At 44.4% G+C, this 14,197-nt stretch overlaps 1 long non-coding RNA gene across 5 annotated transcripts; it reads right to left on the bottom strand.

Moving 5' to 3' along the window:
• Positions 1–534: 534 nt before the first annotated feature.
• Positions 535–13,341, bottom strand: LOC132209840 (uncharacterized). Of its 5 annotated transcripts, none has more exons than XR_009445979.1 (5): positions 13,178–13,341; positions 11,312–11,467; positions 7,597–7,696; positions 7,150–7,326; positions 535–1,701 (listed from the first exon to the last, which is right to left on the bottom strand). It is a non-coding gene; the product is annotated as an uncharacterized LOC132209840 (long non-coding RNA). The 5 variants fall into 5 exon arrangements; XR_009445980.1 differs by having other exon boundaries at positions 7,601–7,696; XR_009445982.1 differs by lacking the exon at positions 7,150–7,326 and having other exon boundaries at positions 13,163–13,341.
• Between the last annotated feature and the right edge of the window lie 856 nt (positions 13,342–14,197).

The raw sequence follows: 14,197 nt of genomic DNA, 5'->3' as shown, positions 1-14,197 counted from the left end.
ATCAACATAGAATCCCTACACTGTGGAAGATGGCCATTCAGTCCATTACCAACCCTACAAACAGCATCTCACCCAAGTCTCACACCCTACCCTGCATTTGGCACACAAGACACTATGGGCAATTTAGCATTGCAAATTCAGTAGAATGACACATGTTTGGACTGTGGGAAGAAACTAGAGCACCTGGAGGAAACCCACGCAGGCAGGGTCTGGGTAGGACACTCTTTGTAAGTTCAGTGTGAACTCAATGGGCTAAATGGTCTGCCTCCAGACTGGAGGGATCCTATGATCTCCAGAAGCAAGCCCAAAAAGCATGGTTTGGATATAGCTAACAGCAGAATCAAAAACCAACTTCACAGTTACTCAGAAATTTGCTGCTCGTTAACCAGTCCCGATGAACCAGGAAATCCCTTTTCACATACTGTGCAGGCGGCTAGTCTTTAGTCAGTGAGAATGTGTCAATGTGTCGTGATAACGTGACTATTTCCAAACTCTACCTGACAGATACACAACTGATATTGACATTTTATCCACAATACCTGTACCTTTAATTGAGCAGTGATCAGTAACATCAGTACAAACAGCCCAAAACCATGGTTCACTTGATAGTGACAGTGACAGCAAAATAATTCAACTGTGCTTCTTTGTGAAGTCACTGGTGTGTTAACAGTTTGGATAACTGAGTGAATGCTTTCCCCAATCAGAGCTCATGAATGGGTTCTCCCCAGTGTGAACCTGCTGGAACACAAGCAGGTAGGATGACCAAGTGAATGCTTTCTCACATTTAGAGCAGGTGAATGGTTTCTCCCCAGTGTGAACGCTCTGTCGGTGAGGTGAGCAAGTGAATCCCTTCCCACACTGGGAGCAGATGAATGGCCACTCCCCAGAGTGAAGTCGCTGGTGGATCAGCGGGCAATTCGAGTCAGCAAAGCCTTTCCCTCACGCAGAACAGGCCAACGGTCTCTCTCCAGTGTGAATTTGCTCGTGCATCAGCGGTTGAGATGTCTGAGTGAATGCTTTCCCACATTTCAAGCATGTAAATGGTTTCTCTACAGTGCGAACTCACTGGTGTTTAAGCAGGCTGGAGGACTGAGTGAATCCCATTCCACAATCAGAGCAGGTGAATGGTTTCTCTCCAGTGTGACTCTGGTGGTCAGTTTCTAGCTGGGATGGATTAAAAAATTCGTTCCTGCAATCTGCACATTTCCAGTCTCTCCCCAGTGTCACTGCGCTGGTGTTCGGACATTTCAGATGAATCTTCACAGACTCTTTACAGACCATGTGCATTTCTCCCCAGTGTGAATGCTGCTTTTTCCTCCAATGTTCAAAATCCTGAGGTAACTGGTTTGTGATAAACAAAGTGACTGTCAGACCTGGATGTGGACCTGTTTGAATTCTCCAATTGCAGACTAAGCTTTCAAACAGAAAGCAAGTGCAGCGAGTGAGGAACCAGAAGAACAACCACAGATTGTGAAATCGAGAAATCCTCTGGACATTTATGGAGCGACACTTGGGAAATATGCTGGATCATCATTAGAACAAATTCAAATAAATATCCTCCAGGTAAGGGATCCAGTCAGTATTTGCACACAACTGCTGAAAGAGAGGTGGGAGAGCCAGCGAGGAAGGGCAGGCATTGTAACTCAGACTTTCAGAGGGATCAAAAGGTTAAGAACAGTGCAGAAGTAAAATTGTGGAAATCTGAAATGAAAACAAAAAAAATGCTCAGTCAGTTGTACAGCATAAACCAATCCCTTTCATCCCAGTTTTCCATGCTGACCATATGTCCCAAATTAATCTAATCCCATTTGCAAGCAATTGACCCATATTCCTCTAAACCCTTCCTATTCACATACCCATCCAGATGCCTTTTAAATGTCATAATTGTACCAGCTTCCACCAGTTCCTCTGGCAGGTCATTCTACACAGGCACCACCCACTTTCCCTTAAAAAAGTTTCCCTCTCAGCTTAAACCAATGTGTTTAGTTCTAGTCTCCCCTACCCCAGGTAAACAACCTTGGCTACTCACTCCATGCCCACCATAATTTTATTAACCTCTAAGGTAACCTCTCAGCCTTCAATGCTCCAGGGAAAATAGCCCCAGCATATTCGGCCTCTCCCTGCAGCTCAAAACTTCCAACATCCTTGTAAATCTTTTCTGCACCCTGCTAAGTTTAACAGCAACATTCCTATCGCAGGGAGACCAGAACTGAACTCAGTATTCCAAAAGCAGCATCATCAATGCCTTGTTCAGCCTATAACATTGACCTCTCAACTCCTACACTCAATGCACTGACCAATAAATGCAAGCATAGCAAATATCATCTTCACTTCCTTCTGTACCTGCAATCCCCCTTCAAGGAACTGTGCACCTGCACCTCAAGGAGTCGCTGTTGCGTAACAGTCCCCAGGGCCTCATCAATAAGTGTTTAAGCCCTGCCCTGATTTTCATTACCATAATGCAAAAGCCCTCATTTATCCAAACTAAACTGATTTCTGTCACTCCTGGGCCCTTCAACCCATCTGATTAAGATCCGATTGTCCTTGGAGATAACCTTCTTTGCTGTTTACTACACCAACAATTTGTGTCATCTGCACACTTACTAACCATTCCTCCGATATGCATTCCACATGATTTGTATCAATGTTAAAAAGCAGTGAAACCAGCACAGATCCTTGCAGCACACTGCTGTTAATAGTCCTCCAGACTGAAAAAAATACAACACACCCACCACGATCCTGCTTCCTACCTTCAAGCCAATTTTGTTTCAAATAGCTCACTCTCCCTGGATTCCACTTGATCTCATCTTGCTAACCTGTCCGTCATGTGGAGTTTTGGTGAACGCCTTGCTGAAGCCCATATAGACAATGTCCACTGCTTTGTCTTCTTCAATATTCTTTGTCACTTCCTCAAAAAACTCAATCAAGTAGTTACTCAAGATTTCCCACTCACAAAGCCACGTTGATTATCTGTAATCAGTCTTTGCTTCTCTAAACACATGCAAATCCTGTCCCTCAGAATCCTCTCCAGCAATTTACCCACCACTGACATCAGGCTCAATGGTCCTCTGGCTTTTCCTTAAAGAATGGCACCAGATTAGCCACCCCACCTTCTGACACTTCAGTGTCTCAGTGATGCAGATATCTCAGCAAGGGGCCTAGCAATTAGATTAGATTAGATTCCCTACAGTGTGGAAACAGGCCCTTCGGCCCAAGAAGTCCACACTGTCCCTTGAAGCATCCCACCCAGACCCATACACCTATAACCCACACACCCTTAAACACTACAGGCAATTTAGCATGACCAATCCACTTAACCTGCACATCTTTGGACTGTGGGAGGAAACCTGAGAACCCGGAGGAAACCCACGCAGACACGGGGAGAATGTGCAAACTCCACACAGACAGTCGCCCGAGGCTGGAATCAAATCCGGGTCTCTCTTCCCCAGCTTCTCTCGGTTTGTGGATAACACCTGATCAGGTGCCAGGGACCTATTCACCTTCATGCATTTTAAGACATCCAGCACCTAGATCTCTGTAATATGGACACTTCTCACAACTCATTATTTATGTCTCCAAGTTCTCTAGCTTCCATATCCTTCTCTGCAGTAAATACTAATGTGAAATACTCATTCACTATCTCAGCCTGCAGTTCCACACATAGACAGCCGTGTTGATCTTTAAAAGGGCCCTGTTTTCTCCCTCGTTGTTTTTTTGTCCCAAATGAAGTGTCAGAATCTCTTGGGATTACCCTTAACCCTATTTGCTAAAGATAGCTTGTCTCCTTGTTGCCATCCTCATTTCCCTTGAGTATACTCCAACTGCCCTTATACTTCGAGGGATTGACCCAGTTCCTGCTGTCAATACCTGACATGCGCTGCCTTCTTTTTCTTGAACACAGCCTCAATTTCTTCAGTCGTCCAGTAGCCCCTACATTTACCAGCCTTGCCCTTCACATGAGCAGGAACATACTGTCTCTGGACTCTCCCTATTTTATTTTTGAAGGCCTTCCACTTTCCAAGCATTCCTTTACCTGCATATTACCTCTCCCGATCATTGTTTGGAAGTTCTTGCCCAATAATGTCAAAGTTGGCCTTACTCCAATTTAGAAATGTATATTAAATATACAACTTTTATATTTAAACTGATGCCATCTCTCTGCATCTGGCACATATTCCTCTAAACCTTTCTTATATGTCCTAATTCAAATGCCTTTTAAACAATGCGACTGTACCCACATCCACCACCTCCTCTGAAAGTTCGTTTCACACATGAACCACACTGTAAAAGAAAAATTGTCCCTCATGTCGTTTTTAAATATGTCTTTCTCCTCTCACCTTACATGTCCCCTTGTCTTAATCACCCAACCTAGGGGAAAAAACACTTAATATTCACATAATCTGTGCCGCTCATGTTTTTTATGAACATCTGTAAGGTCACCCTGTAACCTCCTATGCTCCAGTGAGAAAAGTTCAAGCTTTGGCATTCTATTTTGATAATCAAGCCCTCCATTCCTGGCAACATCCCAGCAAGTCTTTTCTGACCTGTCTCCAGTTTAATAATAATCATGTCCTTCCTGTAACAGGGCAACCAGAACTGCACACAATACCTCAAATGAAGCCTCAATGTCCTGTACAACCTCAACATAACATCCCAACTCCTATACTCAAAGGTCTGAGCAATGAAGGAAAGTATGCATAACAATTTACTAACAACCCTGTTGGCCTGTCTCCATAAACTTCGAAGAATTATGCAGTGAATCTCAGCATTTCTCTGTTCCATAACACTACCCTGGGTGCAACCATCAATTGTGTAATTCCTACCTTTGTTCATTTTACCAAAATACAATATTTCACATTTATTCAAATTGAGCTTCATCTTCTACTCCTCAACCCATTGACCCAAATGATTAACATGTCACCATCATCTGAGATAACCTTCACTAACCACTATACCAACAATTCTAGTATCATCTGCAAACTTACTAATCTTGTCCCTTAAATTCTCATCCAAATTGTTAGTGTAAATGAGAAACAAAAGTGGGCCCGTACCGATTGCTGTGGAACACGCTGGTCACACAACTCCACTCTGACAAATCCTCCAGCACCACGTTCTCTCCTATAACTAAACCAATTTTGTTTCCAATTAGCAAGCTCTTCCTGAATCACATGTGATCTAACTTTACTGGAATTCTGGAACCCTGTCAAAGGCTTCACTCTCATTCTAGAGGTGCTGCAAATCTGACCCAATTCTCCTGCCATTTGTCCATGGCCCTCTTGATCAAGCCTTGAAAAGTTAAATCCCAAATCTTTGGGAATAACTACTGAATCTGCATCCAGCTGCCATTCAGACTGTTCCAGATCCTGGGAACTTGCTGAGTCAAGTAACCTGCACGTTTTCACCCTGCATTATTTGCCAATTATCTGAATGTTGTATTCTGCAGTTACCAAACATTGTCACAATGTTAATAATTTTTCTCTCTCTGCAAACTAATATCCTGGAAACAAACCTAGTACTAAACTAAATCATTGCTAATCAGCCCCAAGGAGAATCATCCGAGCTTCTGTTAGCTCTCTCCAAACCAGAAATCCATCATAATTATAGATAACGAAGTGTGGAGCTGAATGAACACAGCATTTGCTGCTTGGCCTGTGTTCATTCAGCTCCACACTTTGTTATCTCGGATCCTCCATCATCTGCAGTTCCCGTTATCACCCATCAGAATTATAATTTCCTTATGGGATGTGGTCTTTGCTGCCCAGACTAATATTGATTGTCCATTTTTATTTGATTTGGAGAAAGTGGCAGTGAACAACTTTCTCTCACTACTGCACTCCATGTGCTCTAAGTGCACCACTGTGCCGCTTATTTGATAATCCACCCTGGAGCCTCACCACACTCCTTATCGCAGGAATCATATCTCAATCCTCACTACCCTCCCTATCATGAGAATGACCCTTGAGCCTGCACTATTGCAGGCTCCACCCTCGAACCTTACCACCTTTCCTGTCACTGGGATCTCTCTCCAGCCTCACAACCTGCCTATTGTTGGAATCCCCCTCTAGGCTCAGATCTCTCACGGTCTCTGTAGATTCCTCTAGTCTCTCAAACCTCCTTATCTCTAATCTCCTCCAGCCTCAACACCCTCCTATCTCTATAAATTCCTTCAGCCCGTATAAACTTCCTTAGCTCTGTAATTGCCTTTACCCTCACAAACCTCCTTTTGTTTGAGGTCTCCTCCAGCCTCTCAATCATCACCATTTCTGTAACCTCCTCCAACCTCACTTTTCCCGACATTTGTAATCTTCTCCAGTCTCAGAACCCTTCCTGTCACTAATATCCTCCAGCCTCTTAAATCTCAATATGTCCCTTCCTCTAATACAGTCCTAATGATGGTGCCCCATTTTTATTCCTCCACTTGATGGCAGCACTTGCAATTTCCTGGCCTTCAAGCTCCAGAATTTCTTGGTAAACCGGTTCATCTCTATACCTCACTCGTCTCCCAAAAACATTAACCAATTAGGATTCATCTATTCTAACATCTCGTTCCTGAGAGGGAAAAAAAATTGCTTGAACTATTGTTTGGCATCTTCTCTGTGAAGTGTCTCTGAAGTCGACAGTAGAGAAAAGGGCTCTGTGGCCCATCCAGCCTGTGCCAGTTAAAAACCACCACGTAACTATTCTAATCTAATTTTCCAGCACTTGGCCCATAGACTTGTATGTGTTGGCATCACAAGTGGGCATCTAAATATGCCTTAAACGCTATGAGGATCTCTGTGCCTACCACCCTCACAGACAGTGAGGCTCAGTGCCATTGTCACAGAATGATGACATCACAGACAGGAACAGAGACGAGCTGAGTCTGTGCAAACCAAAGATCCCCCACACACTGTGAAAGACGGGAGGGTCCCTGATAGGGGGCAGAGGAGATTTAACAGAATGGTTTGTAGGAAGAGGGCTTTTAGTTGCATGGTTAGGGCCTTTTTTTTTTACATTATTCTTTCATGTGACTTGGAAGTTGCTGGTACATATTGAGAATATCCATCTATTATAGATGGACTCTGTTTCTCAACCTCTCCCCTCGCCTGGGGTGTGGTAATCTTCAGGTTAAACCAGCCCTATTTTCAGGTAGGACTACGGTGACTTTACCTTTGGCACAGTGATGCCACTTTCCTTCGGTGGTGTAGAGGGGAATGTTGAATGTGGTAGATGGGACACAACTCTGACAGAGCGCTTCATCTGGAGGATGTTCACTTTTTCTAATAGTGTTGCGGTTGTACTCATGCAGGGAAGTGGAAAATGCTCCAACACAATCCAGACGAGTGCCTTACAGAAAGCAAACAGTCATTGAGGAATCAGGTGTTTGGGGAAACTGAGATTGCTCTCCTTGTAACAAAGTATTTTGAGGGGACCGTTGATAGAGGTGTTTACAAAAGAAACACTTTAGCATGATAAAAGGTACACTCATGACTGATCATAAAAATATTACAGGACATGTATTGAAAATTTTAGGGACGATCTATTGAGAGAATGGGGTGATTTAAGAGAAAAAAAATTAGACGGCAAATGAGAAATGAGCAGGAACACAATACTCACTCACAATGCAAATATCCAGATGTTGATGAATTGAGTAATTCTGTCAGAGTTTGGTGTTACAATAATTGAGTTTCCCACCTGAAAGTCCACTTGTAATATCCTGTAACACAAATTCATAAAATCCATCACTGTCAGTCCGGGTAGAAATTCACAACATCCCCACATCGTGGCCGAAGATAACTGTGCATTGTCCCTATTACACATTATCCCTTGTGGGGGTCAGTCATCGTTTCAGAGGGAAATCTATTTGGGTTTCTAGGAATTTCCACCTTGGGACTTCATGTCACTGACCAGAACTGCAGGTCTTTGACACATGGCAAAGAATGGCCAAGATTTAGTGACAGGAAAGAGAGAATAGAGATGGAGTGGGATTTTCCAATGACAGTGAAGTCAAATATTGGTTTTAAACAGAATGGATGAGATGGACATAACCAGAAAAGAGGAGCAGACAGAACAAGGACAATATCTGAACTGGCATGGGGGAAGAGGCAAGGAGGAGGAGAAATAAGAGAGACTTAGAATGTTTGAGGTTTAGCAGGAATAGGGCAAAGGATTAAGACGCGCTCTGATAAGGCTTCACACAAGACTGGAGAAAGATGCAAGTTTGGGACTAAAACAAGGAGCAACGTGCAAGGCAATTTGGTTTGGTGGGATCGTGGAAGAGAGGGAAGCAGAAGCATCCGATTTGGATTGTCTCAATCTGAGTGACATGGAGTTTCTATGTGTCTCCCTCACTTGTTGTTGGAGGGGAGGATGGAGGAGACAGGATGATGGACAATGGTTTGCAAAAAAAAACAATGCCTGTGTTCGAGATATTCAAAACTGAATGAACAAACTTGATGAATTAACTTTTATCCAGAATACTAAAATGTACAACAGAAGTCTGGGTTTGAATCCTATCTCAGCAGATGGTGGAATTTGAATTCAATAAAAAAAACTGGAATTAAGAATCAACTGGTTGCCATGGAACCATTGCTAATGGCAGAAAAAGAAAAAGAAAACCTGACGTCCTTCAGGGAAAGAAATTTGCTAAACTCAGCAAGCCACTCAGTTACAAATCACTGCAAAGTCTCAACAAAGGAATGAAGCTGGGTGGACCACTTGGCATCTGCCAAGGCACGAGGAAAGACAACTGCAGAATCAGCCCTATCGACTCCACAAACTCCTCCTTACTAATATCGGGGGCGAGTGGCAAAATTTGGAGAGATGGCTCAAAGACTAGGCAAGGAACAGTGTCATATGCTTAGAATCTACCTTATAGACAAGTGACACACACCACCATCACTGTCCTTAGTGAAGGCCTGTCCCAGGAGCAGGACAGACATGGCAGCACAGTGCTATTCTGATCGCAGTAATTGACCTGGGAGTACGACATTGACTCTGACGCCTGGAAGACTCATGGCTCCTGCTGAATGCCATGGACCATCCTCCCTCAGTTGATAAACTGGCAACAGTATTATCGCCAGATTATGAATCCAGAGACCCAGACACCATTGCGGGGACCTGGGTTCGAATCCTGCCATGGCAAATGGTGGAATTTGAATTAAATAATGATCTGGAATTAATAGTCGAACGATGACCATGAAACCATTGCTGATTATTTGGGTTCGCTTATGTGCTTTCGGGAAGGAAATCTGCCATCCTTACCTGATCTGCATGACAGGTAACTGCAAACCCACAGCAATGTGGTTGACTCTTAACTGCCTTAAGGGAAATTCGGGATGGGCAATATATGCTGGTCAGCCAGCGACTTCCACATCCCAAGAGAGAATTTTAATAAAAAACTCCATGTTGAACAGCAATTGCTGTAAGCACAGAGTGTAAATGGCAATAAGTGTACTCAATGCCCACCATCAGGAGTAGTTCACAGCAGGATTACCAATCAGCCTGGTCGGGTCCTAAAGGGAAAAAAAAAACACTACTTGGCTGGGACTGAAGCAGGTGCTGCCACAACCAACAGAAGGGAAAAATATAGCAGATCTCATTGTCACGAATTTCCCAGCTGCAGATGCATCTGTCCGTGACAGGATTGATAACAGCGACAACCACACAGTCCTGTGGTGACAAAGAATCAGCTTAAACTTGACAATACCCTCCACTGTGTTGAGTGGCACTAACATCGGCTAAATGGGGCAGACTTGGAACAGATATAGGAACTCAAAACCAAACATCTATGAAGCTTTGTGGGGCATCAACAGCAGCAGAACTTTCCAGCACAATCTGTAACCTCAGGGGCCAGCATATTTCGCACTCAACCATTACCATTGATCCAGGGGAACCGCACTGATTGAACGGATAATATTGGAGGGCATGCCAAGAGCAGCATCAGGCATACCAAAAAATAAGGTGCCAACCTGGTTGAACTTCCCAACAGGACTATCTGCATGCCAAATAGCATAAGCAGCAAGAGTGAGAGCTGAGCCATCCCAGAGCCAGTAGATCAGATCTCAGCTCTGTAGTTTTGCCACACCCAGTCGCGAATGGTGATGGGCAATTAAACTGGAGGAAGCATGCCAAAAAAATCCCCATCCTTCCTGACAGAGGAGCCCAACCTATCCACGCACAAGACAAGACTGCTGCATTTGCAGGAATATTCAGCTAGAAGTGCCAATTGGATGATAAATCTCAGCCTTCTCCAGAGGCCCCCAAGATCACAGATGTGAGTTTTCATCCAATTTGATTCATTTCAAATGATATTAATAAACAGAGGAATAGTGCAGCAAAGATTGTGGGCCCTGGCAACAGTACCGATGACTTGTGCTGTACAGCTTGCTACCTGCCAAGCCAAACTGTTTCAGTCCTGCTACAGCACTGGCATCGACTGACAATTTGGAAAACTGCCCGGGTCTATTCAGCACAAAAATACAGAGCAAATCCAACCCGACCAATTTCGCCTCAAGCAATCTACTCTCTATCATCGGAGAAGTGATAGAAGGTGTTGACAACAGCGGTATTAAGCAGCACTTACTCAGCAGTAACCTGCTCAGTGACAGCCAGTTTGGGTCACGCCAGGCACTCAGTTCCTGATCTTATTACAGACTTGATCCACAAATTCACAAACATGTGAATTCCTGAAGTGGGGTGAAGGCAACAGCAGAGTCCTGCACAAAAACCATTTCGTTCCACTTCAGTGACAATGACACCTTAGTTTCAGCTCATCTGCTGAACCTCTCATCTAGTTCTGCGTTACCTCCAGACTTACCGATGCAAACTCACTCCCAGTTGACCTCCTACATTCAACACCCCTGTAATCTCAAGAATACATAAAATTCTGCTGCACACAAGTTCATTTGTACCAAAACCTGTTCACTCATCACTGCTGTACTCCCTGACGCACAAAGGCTCCTATTTATAAGCAACAATTTAAAATTCTCATCCTTGATTTAATTCCTGGCTGTGATGAGCTCTATCTCCCTGCACCACACAACCTATGAGACTCTGTTGGAGTCTGAAAGTAAATGAATTGTCAATGTGTTTAATCATTGCTTCACTACTGGAGGCTGTTTCTACAGTTGGCAGGCAACATGGTCTGGAATTCCTACGATAAACCTCTCAGGTTTGTTCTCCTTCTTTAAGATAGTCATGAAAACCTGTGAATTTGGTAATGTTTCTGGTCACCTAACCTAATAGGCCTTACATCAAAAGTTTCTTGATAATGTGTTTGTGAAATTATAAACAAGATAAAAATACATATAGTTTGTTGCTTTGGACATACACCATCAGCTCTTCAGTATCGCTAGATGAATGATCTGTAACTTCTCAAATGACCACAATTGTGGGAGCACCTTCATCATACGAACTGCAGCAGCACAGGAAAGTTAAACATCACCTTCTCCACAGGTAACAGGGCTTTGGCAACGATCGCTGGTATCTGTGGCAGGAGAAACAGAGTAAATGTTGCAGAAGTGCAAAAATGAACGACAGAATAAAAAAAGCTGTAGAATTTGGTGGTCTGAAATGGAAGAAAAATGCACTCTCTTTCTGGGAAAATATTGCGTGACTTTGAAAGATGCCATTCAAAAATTAATCTGGTAAGAGAGCAGCACACAGTTAGGGGGTGGACAGCAGTGGAATATTCAGGTACAACAGGTATAAGAAAATAACAGTGAAATACTAAACAGAGATCAAATATATCCATCATTAGAGACTGAAGAGATTAGACACCGACAAAGATGTGACCAGGAAGCACAGAACTAAGTTAGCAGTGCGAGCTGCTATGATCCCACACTCCCGGAAAGAAATCCAGAAGAAACAAACATTTCTCTTGGTTTGAATTTGCTCTGCGTAATTTCATTTCATTTCATTTCTGAAGAAGGGTCCAGACTTAAAACGCAGGGAGTGCCGATACAGTCATCCATGAACTGGAGGAAGAGGTGGCATTCGGGGCTAGTGTAGGTATGGAAGAGAAATTGTTCCACATAACCGACAGAGGCAGGCATAGCTTGGGCCCATGCAGGTACTCATGGCCACTCCCTTTGTCTGTAGGAGTTGGGTGGAGTTGAAAGAGAAGTTGTTGAGGGTGAGGACGAGATCAGTTAGTCACACAAGGGGGTCAGTGGAGGGAAACCAGTCAGACCTGCAGGACAAGAAAAAGCATCGGGCTTTTAGGCCGTGTGCATGGGGAATGCAGGTGCTAATGTGGTATACTGCCTCTGCTGTACCTGTGTGGCCTCCTCTACATCAGGAAAACCAAGCGGAGGCTTGGGGACTGCTTTGCAGAATATTTACACTCAGTTTGCAATAAACAACTGCACCTTGCAGTACCATTCCACCGGCAACATGTCCATCATGGGCCTCCTACAACACGATAAGGATGTCACCCAAAGGTTGCAGGATCAGCAACTCATATTCTGCTTTGGAACCCTGCAGCCCAATGCTGTCAATGTGGATTTCACAAGCTTCAAAACCTCCCCTGGCCCAAGCGCAGTCCAACACCAGCCCAGCTCATTCCCCACCTCACTAACCCGTTCTTCCTCTCACCTATCCCCTCCTCTCATATCAAGCCACACCCCCATTTCCTACCTGCTAACCTCATCCCACCCCCTTGACTTGTTCAGCCTCCCTTGACTGACCTATCCCCTCCCTGCCTACACTCACCTTTACCTGCTCCATCCCCACCTCTTTAATTTGTGTCTCCTCTCCACCTGCTTCCCCGTCTCTCCCTATTTATTTCAGTATCCCCTTCCCCTTCCCCATTTCTGAAGGGTGTGGGCCCGAAAACGCCAGCTTTCCTGCTCCTCTGATGCTGCCTGTCCTGCTGTGTTGCTCCAGCCCCACACCTCGTTCTGTCACTTTCAGCCAGAGAGAGCTGCGCATGCGCCCAACTTCACCTCCGCCCTCAAAGTTTCAACGCTGCCGCGCATGCGCCCCACGGATCATTGCCCCCAATAAAGATGGTGGCGGTCACACGGGCCTATCACTATCTGAGGCGTTGATTTATTTTCTGCAAACGTGAGCCTGGGAGTTTCAAATGTGGGTTTTCCGACGTGCACTCCCAAGCCCATAAGAATATCACGTCCCTCCCGCTTTCTGCTGTTTTGCCTTCTTCACCGGGTCCTGCTCTTACCACAATTGCACAAACCTTAGTCTCAGCGAAGGGGCCAGTCACAAAACGTCAGCTTTCCTGCTCCTCTGATACTTCTTGGCCTGTTATATTCACCCAGCTCTACATCTCAGTATCTCGGAGTCTCCGGCATCTGCAGTTCCTACTTTTCTCAGCGAACCTGCACTGCTCTTGTGGATGATCACGTGGTTTGCACTGATCCAGCCCCCTCTTCATTCCGATTGGTTAGAAGGGCAGAGACGTCCGCCCGATTATGCACGCCAACCCTGTATTTCTATTGGTCCCACCCTAACATCAATCAACCAGACGCCATTGTGACCTGGAGCATGCGCAGTGCTTTCTGTTGTCATTGATAAATGAGCCTGAGAACTGGATGATAAAGATTGTTACATTAGCGATCCTGGGGCTTTAATAAGTCGCACTGAGGAAGGGGCACTGCACCCGAAACGTTAACTCTGTCTTTTTACTTTCACAGATGCTGCCAGACCTGCTGAGCTTTTCCAGCAACTTTGTTTTTGTTCCTGATTTACAACATCCCAGTTCCTTTTTTTTAATAAGTCGCGAGTGAAAAGGCTTCCTGCAGCTCAAAGCTAAAGACAGCTCTTGATACCGCTCTGGCAGCGAATAGGGAAATGGCGGTGAAGTAAAGGTAATAAATACAGGTATAACAGTCCTCAGGTAAGATGTAAAGAGAATAATTATGAATATGAAGAACATCACGTGGTGAAGTGAGGTGAGTGTTGTTCATATGAACTGTGATTGGGCAGAAAGGGAGGTTAATCAAAAAAGAACAAGCATAAAAGAGATTCTCAAGAAAGGTCTGTGCAATAGAAAGCAACGAGAATCAGAAGGTAAAAGCCCATGACAGAAAGAAACAGTTTGAAGACCAAGGCTGCAAAAACTTCAATAAGTTGTTTCACTGCTAGTTATTGACACTAGCAGTATAACCCACATTCAACTGGAAATAGCTGTCTGAGTTGTCACTATAGTTTACTTCATAACAGATAAACTTCTCCACACTTCGTCTCAATAAGGCTG

Source organism: Stegostoma tigrinum, chromosome 7, assembly GCF_030684315.1.
Source record: "Stegostoma tigrinum isolate sSteTig4 chromosome 7, sSteTig4.hap1, whole genome shotgun sequence".
Taxonomy (NCBI): Eukaryota; Metazoa; Chordata; class Chondrichthyes; order Orectolobiformes; family Stegostomatidae; genus Stegostoma; species Stegostoma tigrinum.
The sequence above is the reverse complement of the archived record's forward strand: the minus strand, read 5'-3'. Positions and strand labels throughout refer to the sequence as shown.